General features: G+C 52.9%; 2 non-coding genes across 2 annotated transcripts; both read right to left on the minus strand.

Moving 5' to 3' along the window:
• Positions 1 to 303: 303 nt before the first annotated feature.
• On the minus strand, positions 304 to 377 carry TRNAN-GUU (transfer RNA asparagine (anticodon GUU)). Its single transcript has one exon. It is a non-coding gene; the product is annotated as a tRNA-Asn (tRNA).
• A 6,842-nt stretch (positions 378 to 7,219) lies between these two features.
• On the minus strand, positions 7,220 to 7,293 carry TRNAN-GUU (transfer RNA asparagine (anticodon GUU)). Its single transcript has one exon. It is a non-coding gene; the product is annotated as a tRNA-Asn (tRNA).
• Between the last annotated feature and the right edge of the window lie 7,901 nt (positions 7,294 to 15,194).

The raw sequence follows: 15,194 nt of genomic DNA on the forward strand, positions 1-15,194 counted from the left end.
AACACACCCCACCCGGGAGGGCTCGAACATCCAACTTTTTGGTTAACAGCCGATCGCGCTAGCCAATGGCGCCACGGGGACAGTCCTGCTCCACTCTCACCACCGTCAGAACATTTCTTCAGAGCTATGAGCCCAAAGAAAAAAAGCGCCGCACCACCACCGGGTGGGCTCGAACCTCCAACCTTTCGGTTAACAGCCGATCGCGCTAGCCAATTGCGCCACAGAGACAGTCGTGCTCCACTCTCACCACCGTCAGACCATTTCTTCAGAGCTATCGCCCCAAAGAAAGAAAAAGCGCCGCACCGCCACCGGGAGGGCTCGAACCTCCAACCTTTCGGTTAACAGCCGATCGCGCTAGCCAATTGCGCCACGGAGACAGTCCTGCTCCACTCTCACCACCGTCAGAACATTTCTTCAGAGCTATCAGCCCAAAGAAAAAAAAGCGCCGCACCACCACCGGGTGGGCTCGAAACTCCAACCTTTCGGTTAACAGCCGATCGCGCTAGCCAATTGCGCCATGGAGACAGTCCTGCTCCACTCTCACCACCATCAGAACATAACTTGAAAGCTATTACCACAAAGAAAAAAGCAACACACCACTCCCGGGAGGGCTCGAAACTCCAACCTTTCGGTTAACAGCCGATCGCGCTAGCCCATTGCGCCACGGAGACAGTCTTGCTTCCTTCTCACCACCATCAGAACATATCTTCAAAGCTATCAGCCCAAAGAAAAAAAAGCACCGCACCACCACCGGGTGGGCTCGAACCTCCAACCTTTCGGTTAACAGCTGATCACGCAAGCCAATTGCGCCACGGAGACAGTCCTGCTCCACTCTCACCACTATCAGAACATATCTTCAAAGCTATCAGTGCAAAGAAAAAAAAGCGCCGCACTACCACCGGGTGGTGCTCGAACCTCCAACCTTTCGGTTAACAGCCGATCGCGCAAGCCAATTGCGCCACGAAGACAGTCATGCTCCACTCTCACCACCATCAGAACATATCCTCAAAGCTCTCAGTGCAAAGAAAAAAGCAACACACCACTCCCGGGAGGGTTCGAAACTCCAACCTTTCGGTTAACAGCCAATCGCGCTAGCCAATTGCGCCACGGAGACAGTCCTGCTCCACTCTCACCACCATCAGAACATATCATCAAAGCTATCACCACAAAGAAAAAAAAGCGCCGCACCACCATCGGGTGGGCTCGAAACTCCAACCTTTCGGTTAACAGCCGATCGCGCTAGCCAATTGCGCCATGGAGACAGTCGTGCTCCACTCTCACCACCATCAGAACATATTGCCGCCAGCACGTAGTGGGTTGACAGCAAGAGCGGCTCAAAATCTAGAGGAAAAAAGAAGATCGCGTTCTTGTTTGCTCGAGAGCCAGCCACGACTGACGCATCGTCCTAGTGCTAGCTACCTGGTGGTTTAATAAATCCCCCAGTACTTGTGACTCATCGTGACAACTGGTGGAAGTGCTGGGTAGTCTCACGGATGCTGCAGACCCCCCCAGGAAGCCGCGATACGAGTCCAGTCAGTGCCAGTCAATACTCCCGTGCATCGGACCAGCCGCCGAATCAGGGGATTGCCTCCGGAAGCCGACGATACTGCTCCCACCACGTCGACAAACATGACCAGCGCTTCGGTGCAAACCTCGGCGACCGGCACGGGAAGCACGACGTCGAAACGCTACACGTTGGAAAGCCCACGCGCACCGGCGACGTTCCATGGCTCGGAGCACGAAGACGTTGAGGACTGGTTGGCGGATTTCGAGCGCGTAGCCGCCTTGAATCAGTGGGACGACGCGGCGAAACTGGGTCGTGTCTACTTCTATCTCGAAGACGGGGCACGTACGTGGTATCAAAACCGAGAGGAACAGCTGACGACGTGGCCCGAATTCTCTCGTAGACTTCTGCAGACGTATGCCAGTGCTGATCGCCAAGAACGAGCTGAAAGAGCTATTCTGGCCCGCGTCCAGCTGCCAAACGAAACTGTGACCACGTTCGTCGAAGACATGACGCGCCTCTTCCGACGGGCCGATTCAAGAATGACGGAGGACAAGAAGTTGCGTCATTTGATGCGCGGTGTCAAGGACCAGCTTTTTGCCGGCCTCGTGCGCAGCCCTCCGAAGACGGTCGCGGAGTTCTTGTCCGAGGCCGTGACAATGGAAAAAATGCTGCAGCAGTGATCCAACCAATACAACAGGCAAGTCAATGGCATGTCTACTGCCGACATTTTCACCGCCACTAGAACCAACAACGACTATCTACGTGAACTCATCCGTGGTATAATACGTGAAGAGTTACAAAAGGCTGGTGTAACACCTCATCCTACAGTAAACTCTATTACAACTGTGATCAAGGATGAGCTGCACCAGGCTCTCCGGGACACCTTGCCTCATGATACAGCTGTGCCAGCTCCTGCTGAATACCGCCGTGAGACAACCTACGCAGAAGCTTTGAAACGCCCTGCTGCATCGCCGCCATTATTCGTCCATCCTGTTCCTGCTGTTTCACTACAGTCAGCGCAGCACATGCCATACTACGAAGGCACGTACACGCCACCGCCCCTGCCCTTTGTCCCTGGTGCTTCTGTCGCCCATCGTTCAGTGCAACCAATTCAGTACATCGACGATCGGCGCACGTCTCCTCGAAAGTCTGATGTTTGGCGCACACCTGATCGCCGGCCTCTGTGCTTTCACTGTGGAGAAGCTGATCACTTGTACCGCCAGTGCCCATATCGCCGTCTTGGGCTTCGTGGCTTCTCTGCGTACTCACCGCCACCCCGTTACGGCCAGAGACCGCGCGACATCGAAAACTACCTCTCCCAGCAGCATGCACCACCATCTGCCGGGCGCCAGTCGCACTCGCCATCACCGAGGCGATTTTCATCAACGCCCCAGCGGTATTCTACCACACGGTCTCCCAGCCCCCGTCGGGAAAACTAGACCAAGCGACCTCTGGGGGCGGGGTCGCTGAACGTCGAAGCGCTGAAGACCTCCCATTGACGCAGAACTGTACAGAAACCGGTCCGACATCACATACTGCTGCAAAGGATGGCCGACTTTCATTGGACATAGCAGTGACAATTGATGGTTGTGCAGTTAATGCCTTAGTGGACACCGGCGCAGACTATTCCATACTAAGCGGGAAACTGACAACGCAGCTGAAGAAAGTCATCACGCCGTGGCATAACTCGCAGATTCGGACAGCTGGTGGCCACGTCGTTACCCCACTGGGTGCCTGCACAACTAGAGTACAGATTCAAGGGTACACATTCGTAGCAAGCTGCCTTGTTCTACGCGAATGTTCCCGTGACGTCATTCTGGGAATTGACTTTCTACAAGAAAATGGAGCTATCATTGATCTGAAAGAGCGCCGCGTCACGTTCTCAGCCCAGCGAGCAATTAACGTGCAAGATGGTGGAAGGCGTGTCGACGTACTCCGTATTTCTGAACAGAGTGTGACGCTTCCTCCACGAACAAGTGTTCTAGTCGACGTAACATGCTGTGGTTTGGGCGATGGCGATGTGGTGGCTGAGACAAATTTTGAACACCTCCTGCAGCAAGGCATTTGTGTAGCTAGAAGTGTAATACACCTTCGTGATGGTCGATCTGAATTGCTCGTAACCAACTTTAGCAACGAGCATCGACATCTTTTCCGTGGCACTTCGATAGCGTTTGCACACGAAGTAGCAAACGTCACCAACTGTTTCACGTCCGAAATAGTGGATACCGCCGACACGTCAATGAGTAATATTGACATCAATCCTGATCTGCCCACCGTTAACCAGACTGCACTACGAGCGCTTTTGTTCGAGTTCAGGTCTTGCTTCGCAACTTGCTCAAAGATCCGCCAGACGTCCATCACTCAACACAGGATCATCACGTACGAAGACGCACGTCCGATACACCAGAACCCCTACCGCGTGTCGGCCAAAGAACGTGAAGCAATACGTACGCAAGTCACCGAGATGCTTGACGATGGCGTTATTGAACCATCGAACAGCCCGTGGTCATCTCCAGTCGTACTTGTCAAAAAGAAGGACGGGTCGCTACGCTTCTGCGTCGACTACCGGAAGCTTAACAACGTGACGAAAAAGGATGTGTATCCGCTGCCACGTATCGACGATTCGCTGGATAGACTTCGTCGTGCCCATTATTTCACTTCTCTCGATCTCAAAAGCGGATATTGGCAAATCGAAGTAGATCAGCGAGACCGTGAGAAAACAGCCTTTGTGACTCCAGACGGCCTATACCAATTTCGAGTGCTCCCTTTTGGCTTGTGTTCAGCACCGGCAACTTTCCAGCGAATGATGGACACTGTCCTCACAGGGCTCAAGTGGCAGACTTGTCTTGTCTACCTTGATGATGTGGTGGTCTTCTCTACCACGTTTGAGCAGCACCTTCACCGCCTGCGCAGCGTGCTGGAGGCTATCCGATCGGCGGACCTCACACTAAAGCCACAGAAGTGCCACTTCGGCTATAAAGAACTAAAATTTCTTGGACATGTAGTTAGCGCCGAAGGAATCCGTCCCGATCCGGACAAGCTTGCCGCTGTTGCCGAATTACCAACTCCTGTCGATAAGAAAGCCGTCCGGCGCTTCCTTGGTTTGTGCGCCTACTATCGCCGATTCATTCATGGCTTTTCACAGATAGCAGAACCTCTGACTCGTCTCACAAGGCACGACACGCCGTTTGTCTGGGAAAACGAGCAACAAGCAGCTTTTGATGAGCTGCGACAGCGCATGCAATCAGCGCCCATTCTCGCTCATTTCGACGATGATGCTGACACGGAGGTCCATACTGACGCTAGTAACATTGGGCTCGGTGCAGTGCTCGTTCAGCGTCAAGAGGACATCGAAAGAGTGATAGCCTACGCCAGCCGCTCTCTATCCCGTGCCGAGGCGAATTATTCCACTACGGAGAAAGAGTGCCTCGCAGTCGTGTGGGCAATCACCAAGTTCCGCCCGTACCTTTATGGTCGTCCCTTCAAGATAGTGACGGACCATCACGCGCTCTGTTGGTTGGCAAGCCTGCGTGACCCTTCAGGTCAGCTAGCACGGTGGAGTCTGCGGCTGCAGGAATTTGATGTCACCATCGTCCATAAGTCCGGCCGTAAGCATGAGGACGCTGACACACTGTCACGCGCACCCCTTCATGTCGTCAGTCAGGAAGCAGAGGAAGACGAAGGCTTTCTGGGCGCTGTTAGTACATCAGACTTGAGCAAACGACAGCGAGATGATGCAGAGATTCGTCCAATCATTGATCATTTAGAGGGCCAGGGCGCAATTATACCACGTCATTTATCCCGCTCGTTGACGTCGTTCTGCCTACGAGACGATGTGCTGTACAAGAGGAACGCTCGTTCGAACAATCGTGCTTACCTCCTGGTGGTTCCTCGAGACATGCGAGACGACGTCCTCTTCGCTTGCCATAACGAACCCACATCCGGTCATCTGGGCTACTCAAGGACACTTGCCAGAGTGAGCGAGAGGTACTATTGGCCAGGACTTTCAGCAAGCGTAAAGAAGTACGTAAAGAGCTGTCGGGAATGTCAGCGCCGAAAGCAACCATCTGTTAAGCCAGCTGGTTTGCTTCAGCCCATTAAAGCACCCTGCACGCCATTCGACCAAGTCGGCATGGACATTCTCGGGCCATTTCCTATGTCTGCGGACAGCAACAAATGGGTGATCGTCACGACCGACTATTTGACACGCTACGCTGAAACCCAGGCGATCCCACGAGCCACGGCTTCTGAGGTAGCACAATTTTTCGTGCGCCACATCGTGTTACGACACGGTGCTCCTTCCAGTGTAATAACGGACAGAGGGACGGCATTCACGGCACAGCTTACGGACGAAGTTTTCAAACTGAGCAACACCAGACACCGAAAGACAACTGCGTACCACCCGCAAACCAACGGACTTACTGAACGACTGAATAAGACCCTCGCAGACATGATCTCAATGTACATCGACGTACAGCACAAAACATGGGACCGGATCTTGCCTTACGTGACCTTCGCGTATAATACCGCCGTGCAAGAGACCACGCGATTCACGCCATTTCGGCTTCTCTACGGCCGCGAAGTGCAGACCATGCTAGATTCAATGCTACCGTGTCAGGACGAAAACGAGTTGGCAACAGACGCCGAAGAATTCGCAGAGCGTGCCGAGGATGCCCGGCAGCTCGCGCGACTGCACATCGGCCAGCAACAGCAGGCAGACGCACGACGCTATAATACCCGCCACAGAGAAGTGTTTTACAGCCCCGGAGATCAAGTTTGGGTGTGGACGCCCGTCCGCCGCCGTGGCCTTAATGAAAAGTTGCTGAGCCGGTACTTTGGCCCATATAAAGTGTTACGCCGCGTCAGTGACGTGAACTACGAAGTGGTTCCGGACTCAACACCCCATGCACGGATCAGGACACGGCTGAGGCCGGACGTCGTTCATGTGTTGCGCATGAAGCCATTTATTGCGCGTTGTTCGTAACTTTTCCTTTACCGTACAGCGTTCTTTGTGTTTTTTGTTCATTTTGTGAACTTACTTTCTCGTTCATTGACGTTTCCTATGTTGACACGCTCTTTAATTTTTACTTTCACTTCATCCGAATTTCCATTTTTTTTTCACGTGCCTATGTAGTAGCATCGTGGTGCTGCTATGCACTTTCCTTTCCTCTTTTTGGTACTTGTTTTTTTTCTTTTCGGAAGGGGGGATAATGCCGCCAGCACGTAGTGGGTTGACAGCAAGAGCGGCTCAAAATCTAGAGGAAAAAAGAAGATCGCGTTCTTCTTTGCTCGAGAGCCAGCCACGACTGACGCATCGTCCTAGTGCTAGCTACCTGGTGGTTTAATAAATCCCCCAGTACTTGTGACTCATCGTGACAATATCTTCAAAGCTATTACCACAAAGAAAAAAGCAACACACCACTCCTGGGAGGGCTCGAACCTCCAACCTTTCGGTTAACAGCCGATTGCGCAAGCCAATTGCGCCACGGAGACAGTCCTGCTCCACTCTCACCACCATCAAAACATATCTTCAAAGCTATCAGTGCAAAGAAAAAAGCAACACACCACTCCCGGGAGGGCTCGAAACTCCAACCTTTCGGTTAACAGCCGATCGCGCTAGCCAATTGCGCCAGAGACAGTCGTGCTCCACTCTCACCACCGTCAGACCATTTCTTCAGAGCTATCGCCCCAAAGAAAGAAAAAGCGCCGCACCGCCACCGGGAGGGCTCGAACCTCCAACCTTTCGGTTAACAGCCGATCGCGCTAGCCAATTGCGCCACGGAGACAGTCCTGCTCCACTCTCACCACCGTCAGAACATTTCTTCAGAGCTATCAGCCCAAAGAAAAAAAAGCGCCGCACCACCACCGGGTGGGCTCGAAACTCCAACCTTTCGGTTAACAGCCGATCGCGCTAGCCAATTGCGCCATGGAGACAGTCCTGCTCCACTCTCACCACCATCAGAACATAACTTGAAAGCTATTACCACAAAGAAAAAAGCAACACACCACTCCCGGGAGGGCTCGAAACTCCAACATTTCGGTTAACAGCCGATCGCGCTAGCCCATTGCGCCACGGAGACAGTCTTGCTCCCTTCTCACCACCATCAGAACATATCTTCAAAGCTATCAGCCCAAAGAAAAAAAAGCGCCGCACCACCACCGGGTGGGCTCGAAACTCCAACCTTTCGGTTAACAGCTGATCACGCAAGCCAATTGCGCCACGGAGACAGTGCTGCTCCACTCTCACCACTATCAGAACATATCTTCAAAGTTATCAGTGCAAAGAAAAAAAAGCGCCGCACCACCACCGGGTTGTGCTCGAACCTCCAACCTTTCGGTTAACAGCCGATCGCGCAAGCCAATTGCGCCACGAAGACAGTCATGCTCCACTCTCACCATCATCAGAACATATCTTCAAAGCTATCAGTGCAAAGAAAAAAGCAACACACCACTCCCGGGAGGGTTCGAAACTCCAACCTTTCGGTTAACAGCCAATCGCGCTAGCCAATTGCGCCAAGGAGACAGTCCTGCTCCACTCTCACCACCATCAGAACATATCATCAAAGCTATCACCACAAAGAAAAAAAAGCGCCGCACTACCATCGGGTGGGCTCGAAACTCCAACCTTTCGGTTAACAGCCTATCGCGCTAGCCAATTGCGCCATGGAGACAGTCGTGCTCCACTCTCACCACCATCAGAACATATCTTCAAAGCTATTACCGCAAAGAAAAAAGCAACACACCACTCCTGGGAGGGCTCGAACCTCCAACCTTTCGGTTAACAGCCGATTGCGCAAGCCAATTGCGCCACGGAGACAGTCCTGCTCCACTCTCACCACCATCAGAACATATCTTCAAAGCTATCAGTGCAAAGAAAAAAGCAACACACCACTCCCGGGAGGGCTCGAAACTCCAACCTTTCGGTTAACAGCCGATCGCGCTAGCCCTTTTCGCCACGGGGACAGTCGTGCTCCACTCTCACCACCGTCAGACCATTTCTTCAGAGCTATCGCCCCAAAGAAAGAAAAAGCGCCGCACCACCACCGGGTGGGCTCGAACCTCCAACCTTTCGGTTAACAGCCGATCGCGCTAGCCAATTGCGCCACGGAGACAGTCCTGCTCCACTCTCAACACCATCAGAACATATCTTCAAAGCTATCAGTGCAAAGAAAAAAGCAACACACCACTCCCGGGATGGCTCGAAACTCCAACCTTTCGGTTAACAGCCGATCGCGCTAACCCATTGCGCCACGGGGACAGTCTTGCTCCACTCTCACCACCATCAGAACATATCTTCAAAGCTATCAGCGCAAAGAAAAAAAAGCGCCGCACCACCACCGGGTGGGCTCGTACCTCCAACCTTTCGGTTAACAGCCGATCGCGCTAGCCAATTGCGCCAGGGAGACAGTCCTGCTCCACTCTCACCGCCATCAGAACATATCTTCAAAGCTATCAGCCCAAAGAAAAAAAAGCACCGCACCACCACCGGGTGGGCTCGAACCTCCAACCTTTCGTTTAACAGCCAATCGCGCTAGCCAATTACGCCAAGGAGACAGTCCTGCTCCACTCTCACCACCATCAGAACATATCTTCAAAGCTATCAGCACAAAGAAAAAAAAGCGCCGCACCACCACAGGGTGGGCTCGAATCTCCAACATTTTGGTTAACAGCAGATCGCGCAAGCCAATTGCGCCACGGAGACAGTCCTGCTCCACTCTCACCACCGTCAAAACATTTATTCAGAGCTATCACCCCAAAGAAAAAAAGCGCCGCACCACCACCGGGAGGGCTCGAAACTCCAACCTTTCGGTTAACAGCCGATCGCGCTAGCCCATTGCGCCACGGAGACAGTCCTGCTCCACTCTCACCACCATCAGAACATATCTCCAAAGCTATCAGCGCAAAGAAAAAAGCAACACACCACTCCCGGGAGGGCTCGAAACTCGAACCTTTCGGTTAACAGCCGATCGCGCTAGCCCTTTGCGCCACGGAGACAGTCTTGCTCCGCTCTCACCACCATCAGAACATATCTTCAAAGCTATCAGCCCAAAGAAAAAAAAGCGCCGCACCACCACCGGGTGGGCTCGAAACTCCAAACTTTCGGTTAACAGCCGATCGCGCTAGCCAATTGCGCCATGGAGACAGTCCTGCTCCACTCTCACCACCATCAGTACATATCTTAAAAGCTATTACCACAAAGAAAAAAAGCAACACACCACTCCCGGGAGGGCTCGAAACTCCAACCTTTCGGTTAACAGCCGATCGCGCAAGCCAATTGCGCCACGGAGACAGTCCTGCTCCACTCTCACCACCATCAGAACATATCTTCAAAGCTATCAGCGCAAAGAAAAAAGCAACACACCACTCCCGGGAGGGCTTGAAACTCCAACCTTTCGGTTAACAGCCGATCGCGGTAGCCCATTGCGCCACGGGGACAGTCTTGCTCCACTCTCACCACCATCAGAACATATCTTCAAAGCTATCAGTGCAAAGAAAAAAAGCGCCGCACCACCACCGGGTGGGCTCGAACCTCCAACCTTTCGGTTAACAGCCGATTGCACAAGCCCATTGCGCACGGAGACAGTCTTGCTTCACTCTCACCACCGTCAAAACATTTATTCAGAGCTATCACCCCAAAGAAAAAAAAGCGCCGCACCACCACCGGGAGGGCTCGAAACTCCAACCTTTCGGTTAACAGCCGATCGCGCTAGCCCATTGCGCCACGGAGACAGTCTTGCTTCACTCTCACCACCATCAGAACATATCTTCAAAGCTATCAGCACAAAGAAAAAAAAGCACCGCACCACCACCGGGTGGGCTCGAACCTCTAAACGTTCGGTTAACAGCCGATCGCGCTAGCCAATTGCGCCACGGAGACAGTCCTGCTCCACTCTCACCACCATCAGAACATATCTTCAAAGCTATTAGCTCAAAGAAAAAAGCAACACACCACTCCCGGGAGGGCTCGAAACTCGAACCTTTCGGTTAATAGCCGATCGCGTTAGCCCTTTGCGCCACGGAGACAGTCTTGCTCCGCTCTCACCACCATCAGAACATATATTCAAAGCTATCAGCGCAAAGAAAAAAGCAACACATCACTCCCGGGCGGGCTCGAAACTCCAACCTGTCGGTTAACAGCTGATCGGGCTAGCCAATTGCGCCACGGAGACAGTCCTCCTCCACTCCCACCACTATCAGAACATATCTTCAAAGCTATCAGTGCAAAGAAAAAAAGCGCCGCACCACCACCGGGTGGTGCTCGAACCTCCAACCTTTCGGTTAACAGCCGATCGCGCAAGCCAATTGCGCCACGAAGACAGTCCTGCTCCACTCTCACCACCATCAGAACATATCTTCAAAGCTATCAGTGCAAAGAAAAAAGCAACACACCACTCCCGGGAGGGCTCGAAACTCCAACCTTTCGGTTAACAGCCGATCGCGCTAGCCCTTTTCGCCACGGGGACAGTCGTGCTCCACTCTCACCACCGTCAGACCATTTCTTCAGAGCTATCGCCCCAAAGAAAGAAAAAGCGCCGCACCACCACCGGGTGGGCTCGAACCTCCAACCTTTCGGTTAACAGCCGATCGCGCAAGCCAATTGCGCCACGGAGACAGTCCTGCTCCACTCTCACCACCATCAGAACATATCTTCAAAGCTATCAGCGCAAAGAAAAAAGCAACACACCACTCCCGGGAGGGCTTGAAACTCCAACCTTTCGGTTAACAGCCGATCGCGGTAGCCCATTGCGCCACGGGGACAGTCTTGCTCCACTCTCACCACCATCAGAACATATCTTCAAAGCTATCAGTGCAAAGAAAAAAAAGCGCCGCACCACCACCGGGTGGGCTCGAACCTCCAACCTTTCGGTTAACAGCCGATTGCACAAGCCCATTGCGCACGGAGACAGTCTTGCTTCACTCTCACCACCGTCAAAACATTTATTCAGAGCTATCACCCCAAAGAAAAAAAAGCGCCGCACCACCACCGGGAGGGCTCGAAACTCCAACCTTTCGGTTAACAGCCGATCGCGCTAGCCCATTGCGCCACGGAGACAGTCTTGCTTCACTCTCACCACCATCAGAACATATCTTCAAAGCTATCAGCACAAAGAAAAAAAGCACCGCACCACCACCGGGTGGGCTCGAACCTCTAAACGTTCGGTTAACAGCCGATCGCGCTAGCCAATTGCGCCACGGAGACAGTCCTGCTCCACTCTCACCACCATCAGAACATATCTTCAAAGCTATTAGCTCAAAGAAAAAAGCAACACACCACTCCCGGGAGGGCTCGAAACTCGAACCTTTCGGTTAATAGCCGATCGCGTTAGCCCTTTGCGCCACGGAGACAGTCTTGCTCCGCTCTCACCACCATCAGAACATATATTCAAAGCTATCAGCGCAAAGAAAAAAGCAACACATCACTCCCGGGCGGGCTCGAAACTCCAACCTGTCGGTTAACAGCTGATCGGGCTAGCCAATTGCGCCACGGAGACAGTCCTCCTCCACTCCCACCACTATCAGAACATATCTTCAAAGCTATCAGTGCAAAGAAAAAAAGCGCCGCACCACCACCGGGTGGTGCTCGAACCTCCAACCTTTCGGTTAACAGCCGATCGCGCAAGCCAATTGCGCCACGAAGACAGTCCTGCTCCACTCTCACCACCATCAGAACATATCTTCAAAGCTATCAGTGCAAAGAAAAAAGCAACACACCACTCCCGGGAGGGCTCGAAACTCCAACCTTTCGGTTAACAGCCGATCGCGCTAGCCCTTTTCGCCACGGGGACAGTCGTGCTCCACTCTCACCACCGTCAGACCATTTCTTCAGAGCTATCGCCCCAAAGAAAGAAAAAGCGCCGCACCACCACCGGGTGGGCTCGAACCTCCAACCTTTCGGTTAACAGCCGATCGCGCTAGCCAATTGCGCCACGGAGACAGTCCTGCTCCACTCTCAACACCATCAGAACATATTTTCAAAGCTATCAGTGCAAAGAAAAAAGCAACACACCACTCCCGGGATGGCTCGAAACTCCAACCTTTCGGTTAACAGCCGATCGCGCTAACCCATTGCGCCACGGGGACAGTCTTGCTCCACTCTCACCACCATCAGAACATATCTTCAAAGCTATCAGCGCAAAGAAAAAAAAGCGCCGCACCACCACCGGGTGGGCTCGAACCTCCAATCTTTCGTTTAACAGCCAATCGCGCTAGCCAATTACGCCAAGGAGACAGTCCTGCTCCACTCTCACCACCATCAGAACATATCTTCAAAGCTATCAGCACAAAGAAAAAAAAGCGCCGCACCACCACAGGGTGGGCTCGAATCTCCAACATTTTGGTTAACAGCAGATCGCGCAAGCCAATTGCGCCACGGAGACAGTCCTGCTCCACTCTCACCACCGTCAAAACATTTATTCAGAGCTATCACCCCAAAGAAAAAAAGCGCCGCACCACCACCGGGAGGGCTCGAAACTCCAACCTTTCGGTTAACAGCCGATCGCGCTAGCCCATTGCGCCGCGGAGACAGTCCTGCTCCACTCTCACCACCATCAGAACATATCTTCAAAGCTATCAGCGCAAAGAAAAAAGCAACACACCACTCCCGGGAGGGCTCGAGACTCGAACCTTTCGGTTAACAGCCGATCGCGCTAGCCCTTTGCGCCACGGAGACAGTCTTGCTCCGCTCTCACCACCATCAGAACATATCTTCAAAGCTATCAGCCCAAAGAAAAAAAAGCGCCGCACCACCACCGGGTGGGCTCGAAACTCCAAACTTTCGGTTAACAGCCAATCGCGCTAGCCAATTACGCCAAGGAGACAGTCCTGCTCCACTCTCACCACCATCAGAACATATCTTCAAAGCTATCAGCACAAAGAAAAAAAAGCGCCGCACCACCACAGGGTGGGCTCGAATCTCCAACATTTTGGTTAACAGCAGATCGCGCAAGCCAATTGCGCCACGGAGACAGCCCTGCTCCACTCTCACCACCGTCAAAACATTTATTCAGAGCTATCACCCCAAAGAAAAAAAGCGCCGCACCACCACCGGGAGGGCTCGAAACTCCAACCTTTCGGTTAACAGCCGATCGCGCTAGCCCATTGCGCCGCGGAGACAGTCCTGCTCCACTCTCACCACCATCAGAACATATCTTCAAAGCTATCAGCGCAAAGAAAAAAGCAACACACCACTCCCGGGAGGGCTCGAGACTCGAACCTTTCGGTTAACAGCCGATCGCGCTAGCCCTTTGCGCCACGGAGACAGTCTTGCTCCGCTCTCACCACCATCAGAACATATCTTCAAAGCTATCAGCCCAAAGAAAAAAAAGCGCCGCACCACCACCGGGTGGGCTCGAAACTCCAAACTTTCGGTTAACAGCCGATCGCGCTACCCAATTGCGCCATGGAGACAGTCCTGCTCCACTCTCACCACCATCAGTACATATCTTAAAAGCTATTACCACAAAGAAAAAAAGCAACACACCACTCCCGGGAGGGCTCGAAACTCCAACCTTTCGGTTAACAGCCGATCGCGCTAGCCCTTTGCGCCACGGAGACAGTCTTGCTCCGCTCTCACCACCATCAGAACATATCTTCAAAGCTATCAGCCCAAAGAAAAAAAAGCGCCGCACCACCACCGGGTGGGCTCGAAACTCCAAACTTTCGGTTAACAGCCGATCGCGCTACCCAATTGCGCCATGGAGACAGTCCTGCTCCACTCTCACCACCATCAGTACATATCTTAAAAGCTATTACCACAAAGAAAAAAAGCAACACACCACTCCCGGGAGGGCTCGAAACTCCAACCTTTCGGTTAACAGCCGATCGCGCAAGCCAATTGCGCCACGGAGACAGTCCTGCTCCACTCTCACCACCATCAGAACATATCTTCAAAGCTATCAGCGCAAAGAAAAAAGCAACACACCACTCCCGGGAGGGCTTGAAACTCCAACCTTTCGGTTAACAGCCGATCGCGGTAGCCCATTGCGCCACGGGGACAGTCTTGCTCCACTCTCACCACCATCAGAACATATCTTCAAAGCTATCAGTGCAAAGAAAAAAAAGCAACACACCACTCCCGGGAGGGCTCGAAACTCCAACCTTTCGGTTAACAGCCGATCGCGCTAGCCAATTGCGCCACGGAGACAGTCTTGCTCCCTTCTCACCACCATCAGAACATATCTTCAAAGCTATCAGCCCAAAGAAAAAAAAGCGCCGCACCACCACCGGGTGGGCTCGAACCTCCAACCTTTCGGTTAACAGCCGATCACGCAAGCCAATTGCGCCACGGAGACAGTCCTCCTCCACTCTCACCACTATCAGAACATATCTTCAAAGCTATCAGTGCAAAGAAAAAAAGCGCCGCACCACCACCGGGTGGTGCTCGAACCTCCAACCTTTCGGTTAACAGCCGATCGCGCAAGCCAATTGCGCCACGAAGACAGTCCTGCTCCACTCTCACCACCATCAGAACATATCTTCAAAGCTATCAGTGCAAAGAAAAAAGCAACACACCACTCCCGGGAGGGCTCGAAACTCCAACCTTTCGGTTAACAGCCGATCGCGCTAGCCCTTTTCGCCACGGGGACAGTCGTGCTCCACTCTCACCACCGTCAGACCATTTCTTCAGAGCTATCGCCCCAAAGAAAGAAAAAGCGCCGCACCACCACCGGGTGGGCTCGAACCTCCA

This window comes from Rhipicephalus microplus, unplaced genomic scaffold, assembly GCF_043290135.1.
Source record: "Rhipicephalus microplus isolate Deutch F79 unplaced genomic scaffold, USDA_Rmic scaffold_127, whole genome shotgun sequence".
Classification (NCBI taxonomy): domain Eukaryota; kingdom Metazoa; phylum Arthropoda; class Arachnida; order Ixodida; family Ixodidae; genus Rhipicephalus; species Rhipicephalus microplus.